Here is a 20,682-nt window from a genome sequence, read left to right on the forward strand (position 1 = left end):
TCAAAAACTGAGCATCAATAGAATCTCCTATGAACTGCCTGAACAAAATCTTGTCGCAAATCTGACTCCACACTCAAAGGGGTGGAGATAGCACCATGGATGGATTTACAGGATACCAATAAAAGCTTTTTATATAAGAACCTCCCAAGAGACAAATCTTTTATATGCTCTCAGAGGTGCATCAATCACTGACAAATCTGTCTGGCAAGCTTGTTTAGTAATTTCATTTATTAACCAAACCAATTTAACAGTTTATAGACTTGTTCATTCAAACTTGTTAGAGACATTCTCTGTATGTTTAAAACACCACTAACTATGTGTGTGTGCCACTAAATTATAACTAAGGATATCATCGGTTTCCACTCCTCCCATTCCCTCACTCTTTATGTAGTGTGCTAAAAATGGTAATTGTGCGCTATAGCATCTTCCCTGAGCATTATATTTTGGATATGATTCTTAAAAACATCTTGGGGATTATCACAGCCTTAGAAACATGTCTTTATTTTCAAGCAGGAAGAGCTTATTCTTTCAGGATTGTATTAATGTTGTTTTGTTCTTCCTGTGAAATTGCTCCCTATGCTTCTGGTATATAAAACAAACAGGTTAGAATTGCGATTTACAGATGGACATATGCAGTCCTCTCTATCATGTAGCTTTTCCCCATTACAATAAATCACCCCAATTTAATGAGAATTGCCTCTCTGCACTTAGGCTGGCACAAAAAAACCCCTTGCCATCCCTTTTCTGAAAGGAGGTATCCTGCTCTTTTAAATGTGGCATTAGTAGTCATGTCCACCAACAGAACGTTTCTGTCTAAATGAGATTTTATTAAAGAGGGAGGGGAAAGTGCTCTCAGTTATGACAGACTGAGACTCCAGCAGTTGGATGTTATTGAAGGGGGAAGGGAAAAGATGAAGCAAATTGAGCTCTAGAAGTAGTCTGGACATTAACAGGCTCTATCAGCTGCACTTTTTTGTAGGAGAGGTGGCTGTAACAGAATGAATGCACATTAACACTTTTATTACTTATGCTTGCAGCCACCATAATTAGGAAGGCAGGTGGAGAAGGAGTCACATGTCTATCAGCACATACTTAAGGCTTGAAGTTTATCTGTGCAAACTAAGAATGGAAATAGGAAATCTTGCTCTTAAATGATCAGTTTCTAAGTGCACTCTCCTATGGTTGTTACTCAGAATGCTCTTTCAAAATAGGAGATAATGTGCTGGGCTGGTTTTTTGTGCTATTAAAATGTATGGATCTTAATTATTGTTTGCCTTTAAAATTATTTTCAGTGCATTAGTACTCCAGGTACAAATGGGTATTAACATCTCTCTTACTGGAGAATTGTTACCCTGCCAAGCTGAGGTCTTCCCTAGACGAAATATCTTGATGCAGAGAATTCAGTAAAACTGATTATAAAGTTAAAACTGACACAAGAGCAACAAGAAATTAGAAATCTGAAAGTAAAAACAAAAAAAAAATGCTGCAGCATGTTTTATGGCTTGGGCAAAGAGATTTGCACAACCATTGATATGGTTTGCAGTTTTGATCTCTTTGTTATTGTTTACCATGGTGTAACTTACCATGGAGGTAAAGTTGACCTTAGTAGACTTTGTTTCACAGCTTGCTATTTGCTCTTAATAAAGGAGTTTATGCAGAAATAGGATAAAATGTGTAACATTTTGTGGCTTCATAAGAACTGAGTGGCAAACTGTAAGAAAGAGGGTAAATTAACACCAGATCTACATCTAATAAATCTTCTCTAAATTAATCTTAGGCATTAATTAATAGATGGCAAAGTATATCTTTTCTCGTTAATGAATAAGAAAAGCGTCTTCTAATATCATGCACTCAGGATAATAAAGATTAAGACAGTGATGTTAACAGAAGGCTTTTTCCTCTGCCACGAATTTGGGAAATCCTCTCCTTCTTTTGCCGCCCACTCTCTAGAAGTGCTGTGACTGTGGCTGGCAGAAGGAAAAGCAAACACTGCCGAGCCAGCTATTGCAGCTGTATCTGTGTCTCAGCTGTGCCCATCCATCTGCAGTCATTGCCATCTGCCAATTGCTGTGGTTGGGGAGCATCTGGAAGGCGAGCAATTTTAAAGATAATCTTTTGCCCAGCAAAGAAATGTTTTCCTACTTTTTCTTTTTAATCTTACTTGCTTCTCTTTCCTCTCTCATGACTTGTGTGTGCGGCGGGCAGGAGATATACACCAGTAAGGTACTGAGAAACAGAGTGTTCCCTCCGGCATCCCACAGAAAAAGGAGAGCAGTCAAGAGTATCCATGATAAGAAGAGCGTAATGAGATGCTCTTGTCTTCCACATTTTAATCTATGAGTAGATTCCTTGTAGGAATTCTCTGTTGCATTAAGTTCTACAGGAGAGGATAGGTCCATGTGTGTGCACTTCCTTATATTTCTGAAGATGTCAATAGATTTAGATAGAAGAATTAGGTAGATTAGATAGAATTAGATGATTCAGATAATTAATCATCTTTATAGGTTTGGCTTCTAGGACCTTAGTTTTAACAATCTGGCTCTTCTGTTTATTTTCAGTTAAAAATGTATAGACACAGAGAAATGTCTTGTGCTGTGGCCATCTCTTACAGTTGTGCATAGGACAATGCAGAAAGACTTATTATAGATAAACAAGAATGATCATTGCTTCGTAAGTTTGTGCAAAGAACCCCAAAAAATCATGCATAAATTAGAGCTGGAAATCTGAGAGTTCTTTGCAAAGAATGATAATCCAGCTGCTTTTTCTTGCTTATGCTGATATTGTTTGTATCCATTCTGGAATTTTGAAGCTACATTTTTCTGGATATGTTTGGTGCTGTTGCCCTGGAGCTTTTTAAGTTTTTGATGAATTGAGAAGAAATTGAAACTGGGACTCATGGCTTGGGGTGGATTTTACCTTGTGCAAGACATTTTTCTGTTGTTTTAATAAACCTTGGATTACAAAATTATCCATGTCCACAGAAAATCTGACATGGTTTTTAATTTGATTTTTTTTTTAACCCATATGCCCCCCTTTAAAGCTACTGTCCTGCAGAAACAAACTGATAAGCAAAAACCTATTCTCCCCTTCCTCAATGATAATCTCTTATTGGAATCAATGTTTAACAGTGAAACAGTCAAGAGAGCTGTTTAGATTTTTGCAAGCAACAGGAGACAAATGCACTAAAATGGCTGTTTACTTCTTTGACTCCAGATCTTACCCAGGCTCTGTTTGAGGCAATGCCAGAGTGTCACTTTCACAAGGCATCTACATCAGCAACTTTAAGCAGGAGAAAGGGTTTTGTTAGAATAAAAGAAAAATATTGGGAACCTCTATCAATTTTATTTTCTGCCTTTGTGGGTTTCCCTCAGTTGGAATCTGCAGTGTTTTCTTTTTATTAAAAAAAAGCCTGTAAAATTCTTCTTACTTGTGCATTAGTGTCTTATTTACTGTCTCTTCTGAGCAGGAGGTTGTCATTCCTACTTTTTCTTTTTTCCTCTTTGGTTTGGTTGTTATTTTGTTGTTTTGGTTTGGGATTTTTTGTTGTTGTTTTTTTTTTTTTTCCAGTCCTCCAGTTGGGTGCTTTGAAAATGAACTACTTCTTTTCTATTCCTTTTGTGTTGGTACAATAAGAATTTATTTCTGGCAACTGGCTCTGTAGGACTCTGGCTGTGAATCTTGGAGTCTTACCAACTGTTCCTGTTCTGGGCCTGGTAGCTTTAGCTCATTAATCTAATGTTCTATAACTTCCTGCTGCTAATCCTGGTTGTGGGGCCCCGTGTTCATTAAGTTTGCTCCTGACTCTCGTGTATGACATGGGGTGTGAAATAATCTGGAATGACAAGATACATGGAAGTGCAGCCTTGCTCCCCAAGCAGCCCTCCTGGCTTCTGCAGCATCACTTGTGCTCCAAGGACTATCAGAGAGGGTAAAACCTGTCCTATGCAATTGCTAACACTTGTTAGTGTGTATGGAATAAAAGCTCCAAACTTCTTGGGTTTTTTTATTTTCCCTCTTGCTGAAGAAAAGCAATGAGCCGATGTCAGTGTCTGATGGGCTGCCAGCATGAGGCTTGGCCCACTATTAAAAGTGGAAAAGAGCAGGTCAAGCTGCAGACAGCCTCCTTTTCTCTACCTAAGATCAAGGCTTTTTTGTTGTCCTTGTGATTTGAATGCAGTGTGCCTCATGGCTAATGACTCTGAGACTAACACCTTAAAATGGGCAAGAATTGTCAAGTATTTTTCCATCTTTCATAAGCTCAAATATCAGTCATCTTTCTGCAACACACAAATGCTCCAGAATACAATTAAGGGTATCATTTTTACTATTTAAAGCCCCGGGGGATGGTGTTTGAATCTGCTCTGAGTTCATAAGCTCACCCTGTCATTGTAACTTTAAAATTAAATTTAAGGAGCCCTAGACTAGTTTTTCATGTTGTCTTAGCCCCTTGGTGAATATGGCACTCTTTCAAGGGTGTCTGGCTGTGTGACAAGGTGAACAGCCACCCTAATATTTTAGATCTGGGAAGAGTTAGGGTGGTTGGCTGTGTGATGCTCCTTTTCATGGAGCACCCAGATCTCATGCAGTTATGCAAAGCTAGGAAGCAGCCAGGAGCAGCAAGTTTTCTGTACACTCCCTTTATATTTCACACCAAATTTCTCTGCTCGTCAAGTTTTTTTGTTTGTTTGTTTTGTCGTTGGATTTTTGTTTGTTAGTTTGTTTTTGATTTTTAAATAAAATATAATTTCCTCATAAAAGCCAGTAAGTTAGTTAGTTTCTGGGATAGTCCCCTTCTAAATTTTGAGATTGATAATTACCTTTAACGTAGCGTAACCTCAGTTTGTGTGGTGGTTTGCTACTCTAAAGCGGGAATACTTCAGACTGATGGTTCTGCAAAAGTTGAAGGTTGCAGCAACTCATTATGGCAACTCTGTTAGAGAGACCATTTGCTGACATTAATTCTAACAGTGATTAAAGATCTTGGCTGTGTCACCAAAAGTGTGGGGGGAAAAAAACTCTCCAACAACTTTAGTGTTTGAGAATCAAGGCATCATTTTCTTCTGGCCAGGATGTGCAACAGAAATTATTTCATCCACACTGGGTTGTGCAGTGCAAATCATTTCATCCCACATCAATTTTACTCATTTTTTCACATATTTTATACAGTCAAAACCCATAGAAATTCATTGGTTCAATGTTCATTGGTCCCAAGTTGCACAGTTCTTAATATGTGAGTTCCTACTGGTTGTGGATTACTTGGCCTCCAATGATAATTAGGTCTTTATTCTTATCTCTCTTTCCCCAGACCAGGTGTCTCTGACCATGCCAGGGGTGATGCTTGGGGTTGGTGTTCCTTCATGGCTGTTATGGTCATTTGTGTATCTTCTGTGCTACTCCCAGTCTGCTGGCATGTTAATCTCATTAGGCCTCCCCTAGTGGAGCAGTTCCCCTGAATAGGAACCTCAGTTCCCTTCCCCTGGGGCAAAAGTGAACAAAACTAACTAAAATTGCATCAATAAAATTAAACTTTGTATAATTTCCAGCAACTGCAGCCTTGCCTTGAGAAGGAAGGTGGTAGCTTATGTAGGTGTGATAGGACCTCTGATAATTCTTAGGGAAAACTTCTGAGCAATGCTAATTTACCGCACAGTGGGAGCCAAAACTGGTCAGAATATTGTGGTTGAGTCTTTACCTTCACTGATTATAGCAAGATTACTTCATAACTCTCATAACTCTTGCTGTTAATAGGTTTGGTTATTTTTTTTTTCCTATGCTTATGTTACAGTGCCTAAGAAATCTAGGTTTAAATTACAATAAAGATTCAGCATTGAATACTATGGGAAAAAATAGATAAGTCATGGAAAGGGGACTGGAACTCAGCACAGGTTTCCTGGCAAATTGCAGTGTCTTTGCTATGAGATGTTTTTAAATGAGATTTACATAAAACCAGGTTGGATAGGACAAAGGTAGCTCAAGTTGCCTTACTATAGGGGAAGGGGTTGAAGGATTTTTCTAGTTCCCATTTAGTCTTATGACTCTAATCAGAAAATACTTAGGAAATTAAATCACACTCCTTCACCTCTGCCCTGGGTTTGTGCCATTTTCTTTCTCCTGCTAAGGTGAGCTGCAATGTGAGCCATGTAACAAATAATCTCAAATGCATCTCTGGCCACTGCTATTAAAGAATCCCTTGCAGGAAAAGGCTTGGATTGCATAGTCAGCCCTATTTGTTCCTTCTCACCCCTCAGTGAGATTCTAATGTCCTTGCCTTAAAATACATTGAAAATAATGAATACAGCGATGTTTGTCCAGTTTTCCCCATCCTGGCTACAAAATGCTTGAGGCAAGTTTGTGCTGCAAGCTCAAATCATTAAGGGCTGTGAATTTGCTGGAATAAAAATAATGATGATAATAACAAAGCAATGCCCTAGTATAGGGAATCATTCCAATTCTGAGCAGTGTGTTGGCAATCAGGGTGTCTGTAACTGCAGTTCATAGTGAGTTTCATATTTTTATATGTCATTCTTGGCATGAATCCTTGGAATGGTTATAGAGGATAATATGATGTGCACATTGACATGAATAGGTATAGTGCTTCATCTTAGTGACACCTCATACCTACCAAATCCAGAAGAATTGCTGTACTAGAAGCAGCTGAAAGCAGTTTTTAAACCAACAAATATAATGCTTTAGTTTGCAGAATTCCTAGAGTCTTGTAAGCATGAGTGAAATATTGATGTTTTTTGAGAAGTGAGTTTAAATGTCTTCATCTCTATCTATGAGTTACTGTGCAAGACAGCTCCTTCCTGAAGCTAGAAGTAAAAATTAATTAAAAATTCAGCAGGTGCCAAAAATCTTATTTCATATGATACAGAGGCTCAATAATTTTCATTGGAAAGCAATCTACCAGCAGATCTGCAGGCATTTTCGACCATGTATGCATAGATCAGGAAAAAAACAGAACAAGTAAATGAAGATACAAGTCTACACTGTAGCATCAAGATTTAATTATTTACTTTTCATGTTTAATTTTTTTGCCGTTCTGTTTTAATATGCTCAATGTGTTCCCTAGCTTTTTTAAACACTTCACCAAGAAGGGTGGTCAGATTTTGGAACAGACTTCGGAACAGACTTCCTGGAGAGGTGGTGGATGGTGGCCCCATCCCTGTCAGTGTTAAGGAGAATTTGGACAATGCCCTTAAAAATGTGCTTTAACTTCTGGTCCCCTGACTTAAACCAGGTGCTCATTGTAGGTCCCTTACATCTGAAATACTTTATTTTATTCTAATTTTTTCATTCAGTCAGAGACTGAATGAATATTTCTTTTAAAATTATAGCATCCTTAGATGGCATTTGAGTGAAAAAGCAATCCAGCTTGCTTTAACAGGAAAGGTGACTCTGTTGCCTCAAAGAGGACCAGATTTTGAATTCATATATGTGCAAGTTTATGGGAATTCTGCTTGAAGATTATAAACTAATCTCACGAGGTAAAAATTGAGCTGAGAAAGGTCATTTTATTAAAACAAACCAAAAAGAGCTATTTCTGTGTTCCCTGCCCATTTATGTGGAATAGACCTGACATACACATCTTGGAGGAGCCTGAAGAGGCTGTTTCCCATCTCCCCAGCTACTTTTCCAAGTTATTAGCATATCACATATTTCCTAATGAACTATGCATTTTCTTTGCTGCTGCTGATTCGGCACTTTAGTATGTGCTTTGAGAATAGAACTGATTCAGTGTAAAATCATATTTATTTACCCTGGTCTTTTATCTTTCCTGAAGTGTCTCTGCAAGAGCACAGGCAGGAATGCAAGTGTCCTGTTCCCCACAGATGTGCCCTGTCTGCCTAACCACTTGAGCCTACTTATCTGCTGACATCTGCTCAATGTGGCCCTGAGCTCACAGACCCTCTTCTTGAGATCTGTAACAAAGGTGACCATAATTAAAAAAAAAATAAACACAACCAAATAAATAATAATACACCTCTCCCTTCTTTTCATCTTTTTCTCAGGTAAGATCAGGAGCAAACAGGGTTGCTCAGAGGCAGAGGGGTTATTCCAGTTTCAGCAGTTTTTAAACCAAGATAATTAGTGGTTCATAACCCTATTTTGATTTTGTTCAAGAAAAAAATGGGAAAATTAGGAAGGCTTTTAGCTGACCAGGCTAAACAACGAGGTGTAAAGTGACAATCCTGTGCCCTACAGTACAGGAGGGCGGCATATTATGCTAATTGCCCACTTGCCTATTTTTACTGCTCTCTGAATAGTATAGAGAGTTTGTGACAATTCTAACAGGCATCTTGTCCAGTTAATGTGAGTCCTTGCCTTTTCCTCCTGACAAACACGCACTCCTTCTCCACATCTGTGTGTTCTTCCACATGATAGGGGTGGGATGGGATGGGGAGGAGAAGAAGTGGTAACTTAATTTGCACAGAAGAGATCTGTGTGGAGGGTCATTGCAGAGGGACACAGAGATTGCAACAAAGAGTGACAGAGGTAAATCTACTCTCTGTGAACCAAAATGTAACTGCTAAGTTTAGAGTCATTCAGTCTGAGCTTGGATAATTTATACATGCAAAAAATAGGTTTGTCCTTAACAGATTTTGAAGAGTAAGATAGAATACAAGATTATAAAGATAAACCCAAACCTCACTGGTAAAATTTTGAATGGGGATATGGCTTTTATCTTAACTTGGATCAATATTTAATACTCCTTTCATTTGGATTTCTTCCATAGGATGGGAAGAAATGGGGCCCAAAGTGATTGAGTAGTTTTATATATGAAATCCTTCTTAGCCATCAGGTTACTTTTATTTCATCATGGTTCTTTGATACTAAAATTCAAACTCTAGAGTGCAGTTCTTTTTAAAATTCAAGTTGCATAACTCAAAAATATTTTTCTGATGTTTTGTACTAAAAGTCTTCTAAATTTCTGTAGTGTGATTCACGAAAGGGAAGCTGGTAACAGTAAGAAAAGACTGTTCTGGAAACAGCTGTGGTGTTTTGTGTAGGTGTTGTTATTGGAAGAGGATTGGTAACACTTAAAAAAAATTTGACAAAAAAAGTATTAAACTGAGTGTCTTTCAATTCCCATTTTATAACTTTTAAACTGCATTAGCTTGGCTTTTAGGATAAAGAGATGCCATTTTCTTTATATCATTCTTATTGCTGTCTTAGCACTGTCTCTCTTAATATACAGTATTTGTAGAAGCAACAACTATTTCTGTGTCTGCATTTATATAGTGGGATAGCTTTTGTAGAGCCATCACATTCAGTAAGACTAAATTTAGGAAGTCCTAAAGACTAAACTAAAAATTTTAAATTTATAGGGAAGAAAAAGAAAATAAAACGTTTTCTATTCTGGAGACGAATTTATAAGTTTGTTCTCACAAATAGTCTAATCAGTTGCTGGAAGACATGCAGGTCTAAAACAGCTCAATATCTGTTTGGTAGATCTCATCATCTCAAAGTTATGGAGCATAACACGGCTGAATAAGCTGTATGTTCATGGTAGAGATGAATGTCTATGTACAACTCTATTTATTAAGGACAACTTAGCAATATCTGCCGAAGTGTGGATGGTAGACTAATTCCTGTTTTCTCTCTCTTTGGGGCACGTCAATCTGTCTACATAAATTGGCTCCACCATTTTTGTCGCGGAACTTTCTTCTCATTAATTTTTAAGCTGTTTTGCCAGTGGCTTTGCAGCGTAAATACCACTGCCATATTTAATCACAGATGTGCCTCTCACAGTTACCTGAGTCATTCTTTCCTTCAGCAGTAGAGCAGAGCACTCAGAGATGCCACATATTAATGCAAAGCATTGGGCTGAAATTGCATTTGAAAGCTTCAATACAAAAGAGCTCACTGGTCTCTTTTTGCCTTAGAGGCAACAGTAGGGAAACCAGCACGTAATAAGAATTTTAACTACAGTTCCACTTTGTATTATCTACTGCCTTGTAGCATGATGCTGAGAGAGACAGACATACCTCTGGGAATCAAACCCCTGGACGGACTAGTAGATAAAATATAGGTGATGATAAACAAAGTTCTTTCAGTCAAAGCCAATAATCTTCTCATCCTTCTTCTGTTCTCTTTTTTTATTTTTTATTATTCTTCAAGCTTGTTTGTATTTGTTTCTCTCTTGCAGTATGTTTTCTGATTTTTTTAAACATCTCCTAAGCATCCTCAGGACAATTGTAAGTCCACAGCTGTAAATGAATTGTTATCAATTATCTTGTTAAAAGAAAACCAATATTTTTTTCAATCTTGTGAATTAATTAGCATTTCACAGTAGAATAACACTGGCAAAACTATACTGTTCAGTAATTTACATATTATATAGGGGATTAGAAGAGAGACGGGTTTGAAGTTGTACTGAGATGTGATATACATGAGAGGGTTTGTATCATTTTTTCTTACACTTGAAAGCTACAGTGTTAAAAAAAAAAGAGAAAATTGTTGACACTGTTTAAAAAAAGTAAAATATTTCTGGTTTTAACCACTAACTGTATTTTTATTGCATTGATAGGAAAATTGTGCATTCCTTGACTTGCAGAAGGAAGACATCTATGTGTGTTTGAAACTATTTATTGATGTATACAGAGAATTGATTTTATTTTACTTTAACAGCCCAAGCTTTGCACTGAGAGCAAAGCCAAAGACTGTTAAAAAAATAAAAAGAAAACAAAAAAAAAAACCAAAAAAATAAACATTCCCCTCCCTGTCCCCTGACAAAAAACCTTAAAAAAGAAATGTTTTGGGATAGAATGAGTTTATATTTTGGTTTAAGTGGTGTGGCCAATTTAAATTCTCTTTAAGTGCAATAATACTTTAATTTTGGGGTTTTTTTTGTGTGTGTGAGAAGGATGAAAAGTTAATAAAAAAGAACCCTTACTTTTTCCTTTTGAATTTCACTTTACTGATCCTATGGATTCTTTTGAGTTATCCCTTGAACCTAAGAAAACCTTTTAAAAATTGTTCTGGATGTATGAATTTTAGGTGTTTGGTACTCGTTTTGTTCTGTAAGGACAGCTACATACTGTAGTGTATTCTTGTGATGATTTGGCAACTCTTGATAGCAAAGGAATAGAGGTTTTTATGCATCACTGTTGCAAGGAAGAACAGCAAATGGAGCACAGTAAGGATTCAAGGAAAATTAAGTGGGATTTTTGTTGTTGGGTTTTTTTTTGTCCTGTACGTCCAAAAAGAATTGTAAATCCAATGTATATTTGTGTGCTGTTCTCCCGTGCATACATTCACACTTCTTTCAAGAAAGATAAAGTGCCACCTTTTTCATTGTGCTTGCAAGAACACAGTGAGCTCTGATGCAGAGGGAAATGCCCATTTTCAAATATCTAACAGCAGATGCTGTTCATGGCAGTGCCTCTGTGTCAGTGTGCTAACAAGTCACATGATTGCCAGCTTGAAAATTATGTATAGAGAGAGCCAAGTAAGGGCAAGTTGCTTTGTGCCCATTTGAGATGGACCCTCTGTCTCTCATCTTGGACAAAATAAAATTTTAAAAATTGAGGCAGAGAGTAGAACAAGAAAAGTGTTGTGGGCTGGAAAGGGAAAGAAGGATTTCTGTGTCTAGCACTGGGTTTGTGAGCATGGGTCTGTGTGAGCACACACAGAAATAATCACCTGTGCTCATCAGAAGTACAGCCCCAGCAAGTTGCATCCTGAATTATTCTGATGCTCAGTGATATTAACTACCACTTGGAGGAGTCAGGTTTTGGCTCAGATATTAAGCCTATTATGGATGAGAATTATTTTGACTACTGTCAATTGTTGTGGACAATAGTATCTCAGCAAAACAACTGTGAGGAAATCCACAAAAGACCTGGCAGAACTGGCTCCTGGAGAAATACAAAATCAAGCTTTCTTCTTTTTTTTTTTTTCTTTTTTTTTTTTGGCTTTGTTTTTTTTTGTTTGTTTTTTTTTTTGTTTGTTTGTTTTGTTTTTTGTTTTGTTTTTTTTTTTGTTTTTGTTTTTTGTTTTTAATCTCCATTTGTTTTTTTCTGTGCCTATCTGCCAAAAAGTACATGCTGAATTTCAATTCATGGATAAATGAGGGGTCTGTTTGATTTCTTTAAAAGGACATTTGAATCTAAGCAAATTATCTACAGAAAGGCTAAGCATAATTTACTAGATCCTTAAAGGAGGCCACTCTTACATTCTCTGTTAGATAAATCAAGAAATGTATGACTAGAAGCTGTGAAGAACAACTCATGAAGTGAATTTCTGTGACTGCTAGTGTGGTGGTTCTGAGGTACCATTGTGAAGAAGCATCACTGATAGAGCTGAGAGACCTCTGAGTTTTAGAGTGGGATTACTTCCTTGTTAAATTTGTACCACGAGTAAGACAGTCAGCTACCTAGCTAGTAGCTAGACACTTCCAGAGAGATGAAAAGCACTCCACAGAAATGTTGTTTTTTTATGTGGGTTTGTATTTATGTGCAGGCTTTTTCTTTTTTTAATTTAACTAGTTATTTGAGTTTAAAGAGAAGGGTGTTTTGCTTGGGCTTCCCCCCCCCCCCATAAGGACTATGGAGCTGTAACAAATATTTTCCCCTTCAGTAGAATTCAATATGAAAGTGTACATGTGGAACCAGGACTTTTTCTAAGCTAAAATGTTAGTGACTAAGTCAGATGTATGTCCAAAAGGAATTGGTTTGTAAAACAAGGGTATAAGGTTATATTTAGTATGAAAGAAGAAGTGGATCATCAAGAAGCTTTTGTGTTTAGCTGTTCAGGAGCTTGCTCTGATGGGAATGTTTGACCTGCTTGGCACAGGGTGTTCACAGAGCTGAAAACACAAGGGTTGGAAGGACAGATATGTATGTCAAGGGGGATGGACACAAAAAAAAAAAGAGAAAACCACTCCCAAAACTTTAAACTTTAGCTAAATTTAAGTGTGAGGATAATGTAAATTGTTACGAAATAGTAATGGTTTGATAGTTTGATGAATAATTTATCCCCAAATGAAACACAACTGATGAGAGCGCTTTGTATAAAAACCTAAAACAGGGAACAAAGGAGGGCTGGTCTGGCAGGAATTATTACAAATCTGAGAATGATAAACAGGAGTTCATCAAGGACAACCGAGTGCCTGTTTTCTTCAGTGCAAAACCTTCCTAGCACATAATAAGATAGGTAGCTAGTATAGCTAGCTAATAATAGTTTTCAAGTTAATCAAGGGGGAATAAATCACTAAGTAGACTTGAGAAGGATGTTGAAGACATGGAATTAATAATCACAAATACATACAGTATTTTTAAATCCTTGTCTTTGGCAGAGGAATGCAACAATAATCAGCATCAAGGTCATCAGGTGTGCTGAGGAAAATGTACATGGGGAGACCCAAATTCAACACACGCTTTACAGCAGCATATTTTGCAGTTATTAGCCATATGAAAGTGAATGAAATTGGGAAAAATTACTGTAGTTTGAAAGACCTCTGTGAATTAGTTGTTATAGTCCATTTTACTTCTGCTAGTAAGTGAAGTTTTGCATGCTAATGATGAAAATGGTGCCTAATTTTTATTTGATACAGGAACTGAGAGTAGAAAGCCTATTTGTGTGGTGGTGTTTTTTAACCAAAGAAGCTCTTTAACTGCATGTGACTTCACTCTTGGTTCAAATCTACAAGTTTGCATTTTCATCATTCCACCTCTATCTGTAGCATGGCTTCTTTATAGAGTGGTACCCAAAGGATTAGCCTTCAAATTGACTAAATATTAATCAGAATATAAAGTAACTGAACTGGCCAGAGTCAAAACCCTATGTGTAATTGGTCTCATGAGGAGAAATGTTGGAGTGAAAGAGTAAAGATAGACTCCTGGGCCAGGGAATAAAGATCTGGAATTTGATTCTTTCAAAGATGAACAGTGGTGCTGAAGCTGCTTATCAAGGGGAGGAAACTGTGTATGACCAGGGGCAGAGCAGAGTCATGGGAGGCAGTGCCGCGCTGGCAGCTGCACTGAGGCTGGTGGAATTGTTGTGTATGGCAATGTTGCCATTGTGAGCTGATCTAAACTGAGCAGAACAAGTAGACTACAGCCAGCTGAAGGATAAATATATGGCAAAAGAGAGGTTTAATCTCCTTGACATAGACAAAAAAGAAGAAAATTTACATTTGATTGAAATTTAATAAATTGGGAGATATGATTTTTGGGTTAAGGATACATGCAGGTTGTGTGCAGTATGCCGCGTGGGAGATGCAGTTCTATAAACTACAGCTTATTTTACCATATTTGTATTTATATCCCTATCCTAGCATTCACCCTTCCCCTGGGTCACTGAGAGGTAAACTAGTTGAATGGTTGCAGTTCTGGCACTATTTTTTAGCCCGGAACTATAAAAGCATATTGGAATTGTGAAAGCAAACTATGAAGAGCACTGGCAAGTTCTGTGAGGGAATTTGCAGCCCTAAACAGCAGGATGAAACAGAAGAGTCCTCACCCAACTGAATTACCTTAGATTTTTTCAACTGCTTTCCAAATATAGCAGTTTTTTCTGATTGATTCTAATCGCTGACAGAAATTGGTGTATTTCACCTTTACCCTTCTGTATTTTTCTAACTAGCTCAGTTTATTAAATTTTATTTAACTCTGCCCTCCAAGTTTGTCTGCTTGGAATGCTTTCTTGCTAGCCTTGCCACGATAAACAGACAAGGGGAAGAATCAAGGCTGTGCCATTGTACTGAATCATCATCTAGAGACTTGAATTCCAGAATTTTTATGCCTGTTTTGCAGCTGCTTCTGTTTGTGTTTGGTGTCAACCTGCAGAATGGATTAGTTGAGCAAGTTGGCAGAGACATAAACAGCATTGGTGAGACTGATAACAGAGGTGCTCATCTGCTTGCTTGTTCTTTGGTGTTTTGTTGAACTTTTCTTCAACTTGAACCTATTGCACAAATTTTGCCCATTTTCACCTTTTTGATCTGTCCCTCTTTTACCTGTTTGGCATTAACTTTTCCATAGGAAGCAGATCATTGTGGCACAGGAGAGAGTCAGTAGCAGCTTCAGCAGATGTTGCCCAGCATGCAGGAACTGCAAAAGCATTCCCTGTAACAAGAAAATAGCAAAGTTTATACCTGGTACTTTGTCAGTACTGAGGGGGGTCGGGGATGCTTTGGGACTGCCTGCCTATACCAAGAAATTTACAACTTGGCACTTGTCTCTAATGGGACTTGGAAAAAGTTGGTCTTGGTGATCTCATGGAAATAGTGCTTCTGTCATACCTTGGTTGGAGCTCAATTAAGATTAAGTGAAAGTTTTATGATGCAGCTCTTCCAGCTTCAGAAGATTTAGAAAGGGAGGGGGGCAGTTTTACAGAGAACCAGTGTACACTGAGTGCTGCTTTGTGCATCAGGTGAAGTGTAGAGTAGTTCTTAAATGTGTGGTTGGGAGCACCCAAACAAAATAGTTGGGAGATTAATGAGTCTTGTGCTGCCAGGCATTCTTCCAAGAGAAGAAGGTACTTTGCTATTTTATCTTTTAGCCACAGGTGTATATTTGGTGCTAATAGTGCTCTTGAGATCATCAAGGGGAAAATGCCAGAGGCACGGCAGGATTTGGAATGGCTAGTCATTTATTATCCTTGTGTACAGTCACCATGAGAGAAACGTGTTAAATCGTCTAGCATATAGTGAGGGTGGGGAAGAGCATCTAAAGCTTGCTGAGAGCTGCCTGCTGTGACAGAAACAACTCGATTTCCTTACAAAGGAATGGGCATATGTCCAGCTCCAGGAAGAGTACAGTTAATAAAGAATTCTGGAAGACTGCTACTCTCAGAATGATTCAGTGACTATTGTATAAACTTCCTAAAAGTAGTACAGCTTTTGAACAGTCTCAGAAAGTGAGAAAGCCTGTTCCTGGAACCAGTACAAACAGCTTATAATAGAGGGAAACCACTTGATTTTTAAATCATCATGGCTATCTGAAAGGAAAGCTGCTACTAGGATAGCTGTTACTAGGAGGTGAGGATTATGGGATGCCCTCCTGGAACAACATGTCTGGCAGCTGAAACCATCCATGGATGACTCAGGATCAGCTCGCTCCATCCAGAGAGTGCCTTTTTGCAGCAAAGGTGAAAATTGGATGTGAGAACTATCATTGAGGTCTTCTCTTTACTGCAAACCCTGGATCATCTTGAGAAACACAGGCAGTAGGGCAAGAGAGAAATTAATCAGTTCAGCTTTATGGCACAGTGTTGAGGCATGTGCTTTTCCAGACTTCTTGTCGTTCAGGGTCTCTGAACACCTTGTGAGTGCATGTTGATATGAATTTCTGTGACACAGATCAGACCTTGATCTTAGCTCTGTGACTTTTGTGTAGGAAACAGGATCAATGCAGGCAGCATTGCTCATAGCTGGTGAAGTAGAGTCTAATAAAAGAGCTCTGCATGACTTGAAGCTAATACCATGGCAGATGCAGGGGAATGACAGATATGGGGTTTTCCTATACTCACCTGGGAGGGGAGAGGATTGAGATCTTGTTCTCTAATTACTGTTGTTAAAAATAAGGTAAAAAACCCAAATAATCAAACAAACAAAACTCCTCTAAGTTAATAATTGGGGCGCTGGTAGGAAGAGAGAGTTGAGCATGCATGGTGTAGTGGAGACTGGGTTTCACCACTGGGTCTTTTGGTGAAAAAAGAGAGCAACAAGGCTGGGGAAAGGCTTGGAACACAAGCCCTGTGAGGCTGAGAGAGCTGGGGTTGTTTAGCCTGGAGAAAAGAAGGCTCAGAGGTGACCTTATCACTCTCTACAACTCCCTGAAAGGTGGCTATAGTCATGTGAGGTTGGTCTCTTTCTCCAAGCAGCAACTGACAGAACCAGAGGGCACAGTCTCAAGCTGCACCAAGGGAAATTTAGATTAGATGTTAGGGAGAAGTTTTCTATGGAAAGAGCGATGAAGTACTGGAATGGTGTGCCCAGGGAGGTGGTGGAGTCACCATCCCTGGATGTGTTTAAAAAAGACTGGATGTGGCACTCGGTGCCATGGCTTAGTTGAGGTGTTGGGACATGGGTTGGACTCAGTGATCTTAAAGATCTCTTCCAACCTTGTGATTCTGTGGAAAATGAGCTGCACTGTCACTGTGTCCTCAAGGATGATTTAACAGGGAGTGCCACCATGCTGGCTGCCCCTTAGGGACTCAGAGATCCCTGCAAAGGGACTCAGAGATTCATCAGGGAGAATCAAAGCCACGTCTCAGGAATCCTCTTCAGTTCTGGTCTGTTCAAAGCCGTTAAACCTACCTGCCTCTAGTTGTGCCAGGTAGGGTTTCGTCTCTTCTCTTCTTTCTTTCTTCTCCCTTCTAGGGAAGGCGACCTCCTCAAGAAATGTCCCTGCTAAAATCTTCCCTGTGTTAAGTGAGGCTAGGAAATGAAGATGAGAACACAAGTGTTTCTGTTGTCATAGGCTTGTAAGTGGTTCTGTGGAGCTTCCTGTAGCCTGTCACAGTTTTGAATATTTCATTAGTCATAGAGAAACTGATAAAGCCTGAGGACTTCATGTATGTGAAATAAAAGGAAGGAAAGATTTAGCTACAGTTGTCAACAGCTTCAGGTACTTAAGAGATAACTTTGCCACATTTCAGCAGTCTGAAGGCCCAATACCATAAAATCTGATGTACAGGCAAGATCTTGAGACAAACATATCAAAGAGTGATATCTACTATGCTTATCCACTTTTTGTCACAAGAGAATATGATTTTTCCATGGACTTTTTTTTTTCTGTATTGTGATTTGTTCTGCGCACAGGTCTGCACTCAAAAGAATGCAGTTCTAATTCTATTGAACTATTCAATCATGAGTATACCTGAGAATAACTGTTAGACCTTTGGCAAATAATATAGATTCGAGCAATTGAAAATAAATCCATCTATTTTCCAATTTATTTATTAATAAATTTATATATAAATACATCAGACAAAACTGAATGGATGCACAAATATGTACAAAGGCTTTAACATTTTGTCTGATAAAATATAAGCATCTCATTGAAAAGCAACAAGATGGAAAATATGCTGCAGAAATTCTTGCAGCATTTTTATAAAGCAGCAAGCTTTTCAACATCATTATATTTTTTTATAGTAGAGCACACTCTGTATAGCAGCTTCTCTCTCTTAATTCTGTTGACACAATTCAGAGATGTACAAGAATCACCCATGCTGCTGGAATGACAGTAAAAAAGACCAATATCTAATCTCTCATTTAAAAGCACTAAAAGCTAATACGTGGGACTTGCTAATATTAAAAGCTACTTTATATAAAACTGTTATATAATCTACAGAGCCAGGCAAGAATAACTTTTTAATTTGTTTTTTTTAGCTATCAGAACAAAATAAAAACCAAAAAAAGGCTGCTCTTTAAAAAGCCTTCTGCTGTTCTCCAATAACAAGTGGATTATAAAAGTTGTCCCCATAGCAGAAAAAGAGGTATTGAAGTTTTTTCTTTCCCATAAAGTAACACAAGAAAGTATTTTTCCCCTATTGTGTCTTATAAAATTGTTAAGGTTCAATTGAATCCAATTCTTGGAAAAAATTAGAGGCTATGAAATGTTTAACTTTTTCTTTATTTTTTTAAATGTTTCCTTAGACATCGTATTGAAAAAAATGCTTTTAAAGTGAAAGATTTTTCAGAGTATGTCAAAGTCAGAATATAAACTGTCAGAATTTCTTTATAGTTTACAATTGCCAAACACCAACCAAATTGCTTTCCGCAGCAGGATTGCTGTTATGAAGGGTATTTTCAAATGCTAAATTTATGACAGAAAACATCTTGGAGGTGGGATAGGTTCAGTTGGCTGGCATTTTGTTCAGCAGCGCTTTGTGTCCAGACTCATACAGTGGGGTTTGTTTTGTAGGCAGTACTACCAACACATTTCTAGTGATGAAGGCAGTAGATAGTGTAGAGTGGATGTGTTTAGTTAAGTTTGTAAAAGTTATGAACAAAATTCAAGCAATTTATGACACTGTAGTAGCTTGGTAGCCTCAGAAATATTCCTTTATTTTATAAAACTCATTCACTCTAGGTACCATTCTTCCATTTCCTCCCTTCTTCTCCACTTGGGAAGGAAGGCTAGAGTGATTAGTTTAAAAGTTGAGATGGAGTGTTATTTTATTTGTATTATTGAAAATCTAGTAACAAGGTGGAAGTTTTGTTGGCCTTCATCAAAGAAGTTAAGAAATTATGCTTTATTCATCTTGTTGGGGGGGATTTATTACACTGAGACAAGAACATCCAAAGTGATATTTTCTGTCATATCGAGGAAATGTATTTCTCTCCTTGGTTTAGATGATGCCATGTTCAGCACTGATGAGATGTAAGGTCCAATGTTCATGTCTCAAAATGAGATGGGAGAGAAGGAACTGGGTCACACAGATGATGTGAGACAAGCAGACATAGCAGATGTTGTACATCTATCACACTTACACTCATGCAGTACATGTTCCATGACCCTAAGGCTTTTTTTTTCTTTCTTGCTCGCTTCAAAGAACTTTATAAGATTTCTAAAATAATAGAATAAAGTGATTTTATCATGCAGTGTGAGGTAATATGTCTTCCAGATAAAAGCTTGAAAAAATAGGTGAATTCATATGTCTCATATTTAGAGAATGGGGAAGGAATAATTTCAAGAGGTTTTTTAAAATGTTATGCTGTCTGTAAAATGATGATTTCTTTTACCAGTAATGTTCTCTGTAGGCATTTTATACAAAACTTATACCCACTACAGTGATCCAAACTTTAGGCCTATTTTGCAGGAATCTAGATAGATTGAACATAGCAGACACAATTTGAGAAGGAAGTTTCTCAGCCTTCCTGTGGAAGTTCACAAAAGACTTGAAATTGCATTGATTTCCCATGAAATTTCAGTTTCTAGTTGTTCGGTTACTTTGAAGAAAAATCTGTTTCTCCCCTCATACCTTTCTTGTGTGCTATCTTGATATAAATTAAAATACTCTCTATAAATTGGATAAATCCAGCTGTCAGGACTTCCATTAGGTAAACATCTGAAATGAAAAGGATATGACACACATTGTTCAGATGTTTTTGCTCTAGTTTGACTCTGCCTTCTCAAGTGGCTTCCACCAAAGTGCAGTGCAATCTCACTTTGACAGGGAGTGTCTGAAATGAAGGACAAGAGTCAAGGGCTTCTGAGCATTGTGGCAACTTTGGTTTTGCTAGAAAATATCACTGAAAATATTTCAAAATATTGTGGTTATGATTCTTTTATTTTTCTCATTGTCATGCTCTTGTCTTCAGCTGAAGTGCCTGATATTCCCACGTAGAGAATTCCTAATATCTATAATTTAAAAATTAGCCTGAATTTTTTGTTTGTTTTCAAATAAAATTGGTGGGCTGTGTCTGTGCTACAGCAGTCAGGTTAACCAGTACGTGTATTCTGACTTGTCTGTGTTGTGCAGCCCATCTCTGCAAACATTATTTTCTGTGATTCTGCAGGTTGCTCACAGTTTTTGGTGGAGTTTTGGTTGATGTCATAGATAAAGGACAGAGTGAAACATTCAGGTACAGTCTTCTGAATTCTAACTCAGGAGGCTTTGGTTTGGGTGGCTGTTCCTATTTAGTTAGGAAGAAAAAATTATGTAAGTCTTAAACAGTGAACAAAAATAAGTTACAGTGCAGTTTTTTGGCAGTGGAAAATACACTTG

The sequence above is a fragment of the Geospiza fortis genome, unplaced genomic scaffold (assembly GCF_000277835.1).
Source record: "Geospiza fortis unplaced genomic scaffold, GeoFor_1.0 scaffold72, whole genome shotgun sequence".
Taxonomy (NCBI): domain Eukaryota; kingdom Metazoa; phylum Chordata; class Aves; order Passeriformes; family Thraupidae; genus Geospiza; species Geospiza fortis.